The sequence below is a fragment of the Penaeus monodon genome, chromosome 24 (assembly GCF_015228065.2).
Source record: "Penaeus monodon isolate SGIC_2016 chromosome 24, NSTDA_Pmon_1, whole genome shotgun sequence".
In the NCBI taxonomy this organism is placed as follows: Eukaryota; Metazoa; Arthropoda; class Malacostraca; order Decapoda; family Penaeidae; genus Penaeus; species Penaeus monodon.
In genome coordinates this window covers 6,817,787-6,818,249 of record NC_051409.1, presented here as the reverse complement: position 1 = coordinate 6,818,249, position 463 = coordinate 6,817,787, and positions in this window count along the sequence as shown.

Here is a 463-nt window from a genome sequence, read left to right as displayed (position 1 = left end):
GGGGGGGGGTCAGATTACCGCCGTTGTTCCTAGTGTTTGCCATTTTTATTTGTGTGTGTGTCTGCAGGTGTACCAGATATAGTTTTCATTTGTGTTATGTAAGATTGTCCCTTTTTTACACGTATTTATTTTTTCTGGTGTTTTTTTGTTAGCATATTATGTCACTGGTTTCATTTTAGTAATAATGGTTTTGAGTTTTGCCTTTTGTATCGTTTTTCCGACTAGATATATCTAATAATGAATAATAATTGATGAAATCTGAAGATTTTAATTGGCAATGACAAAATACGATTACTATACTATGAATAAATTATTTCTACTTTGATGAATGAATGTATTTGATAAATCGTAGTAAAGGTTTCTAATTTATTTAATTTCTTTTAACGTTTTATATTCAGTGACAAGCTTAATTTACTCTAATGACTTCATTTTACGTTTTAACAGTTAAACACTTTTGAATTAC